Below are 1,859 nucleotides of genomic sequence, written 5' to 3' on the forward strand. Positions count from 1 at the left end.
GGTGAGGGGGTAACCTGAGTACTGGAGCAGAGTGAGGGGGTAACCCGAGTACTGGAGTGAGGTGAGAGGGTAACCCAAGTACTGGAGCAGAGTGAGGGGGTAACCTGAGTACTGGAGTGAGGTGAGGGGGTAACCCGAGTACTGGTGCGAGGTGAGAGGGTAACCCAAGTACTGGAGCAGAGTGAGGGGGTAACCTGAGTACTGGAGTGAGGTGAGGGGGTAACCCGAGTACTGTACTGGAGTGAGGTGAGGGGGTAACCCGAGTACTGGAGTGAGGTGAGGGGGTAACCCGAGTACTGGTGCGGGGTGAGGGGGTAACCCAAGTACTGGAGCAGAGTGAGGGGGTAACCTGAGTACTGGAGTGAGGTGAGGGGGTAACCCGAGTACTGGTGCGAGGTGAGAGGGTAACCCAAGTACTGGAGCAGAGTGAGGGGGTAACCTGAGTACTGCCAAGTACTGGAGTGAAGTGAGGGGGTAACACGAGTACTGGAGTGGGGTGAGGGATATCCCGAGTACTGGAGCAGAGTGATGGGGTAACCCGAGTTCTGGAAGGGGTGAGGGGGTAACCCGAGTACTGGAGCGGAGTGAGGAGGCTAACCCGAGTACTGGAGCGGGGTGAGGGGATAACCCGAGTAATTGAGCGGGGTGAGGGGGCTAACCCGAGTACTAGAGCGGGGTGAGAGGGTAACCCGAGTACCAGAGCGGGGTGAGGTGGCATCCCGAGTACTAGAGCGGGGTGAGGGGGAAACCCCTGTACTGGAGCCTGGTGAGGGGATAACCCGAGTACTGGAGCGGGGTGAGGGGGCTAACCTGAGTACCCCTGTACTGGAGCGGGGTGAGGGGGCTAACCCAAGTAATGTAGCAGGGTGAGGGGATAACCCGAGTTCTGGAGTGGGGTGAGGGGGTAACCCGAGTTCTGGAGAGAGGCAAGGGGATAAGCCGAGTACTGGAGCAGGGTGAATGGGTAACACAAGTACTGGTGCGGGGTGAGGGGGTAACCTGAGTACTGGAGCAGAGTGAGGGGGTAACCCGAGTACTGGAGTGAGGTGAGAGGGTAACCCAAGTACTGGAGCAGAGTGAGGGGGTAACCTGAGTACTGGAGTGAGGTGAGGGGGTAACCCGAGTACTGGTGCGGGGTGAGGGGGTAACCTGAGTACTGGAGCAGAGTGAGGGGGTAACCTGAGTACTGGAGTGAGGTGAGGGGGTAACCCGAGTACTGGTGCGGGCTGAGGCGGAAATCCGATTACTGGAGTGGAGTGAGGGGGCTAACTCGAATACTGGAGCGGGGTTAGGGGGTAGCCCGAGTACTGGAGTGGGGTGAGGGGGTAACACGAGTACTGGACTGGGGTGAGGGATATCCCGAGTACTGGAGCGGAGTGATGGGGTAACCCAAGTACTGGAAGGGCTGAGGGGGTAACCCGAGTACTGGAGCGGAGTGAGGAGGCTAACCCGAGTACTGGAGCGGGGGTGAGGGGGTAACCCGAGTACTTGACTGGGGTGAGGGGGCTAACCCGAGTACTGGAGTGGGGTGAGAGGGTGACCCTAGTACTAGAGCGGGGTGAGGTGGCATCCCGAGTACTGGAGCGGAGTGAGGGGGTAACCCGAATACTGGAGCAGGGTGAGGGGGTAACCCGAATACTGGAGCAGGGTGAGGGGGTAACCCGAATACTGGAGCAGGGTGAGGGGGTAACCCGAATACTGGAGCAGGGTGAGGGGGTAACCCGAATACTGGAGCAGGGTGAGGGGGTAACCCGAATACTGGAGCAGGGTGAGGGGGTAACCCGAATACTGGAGCAGGGTGAGGGGGTAACCCGAATACTGGAGCGGGGTTAGGGGGTAACCCGGGTACTGGAGCGGGG

Source organism: Chiloscyllium plagiosum, chromosome 5 (genome assembly GCF_004010195.1).
Source record: "Chiloscyllium plagiosum isolate BGI_BamShark_2017 chromosome 5, ASM401019v2, whole genome shotgun sequence".
NCBI classification, from domain to species: domain Eukaryota; kingdom Metazoa; phylum Chordata; class Chondrichthyes; order Orectolobiformes; family Hemiscylliidae; genus Chiloscyllium; species Chiloscyllium plagiosum.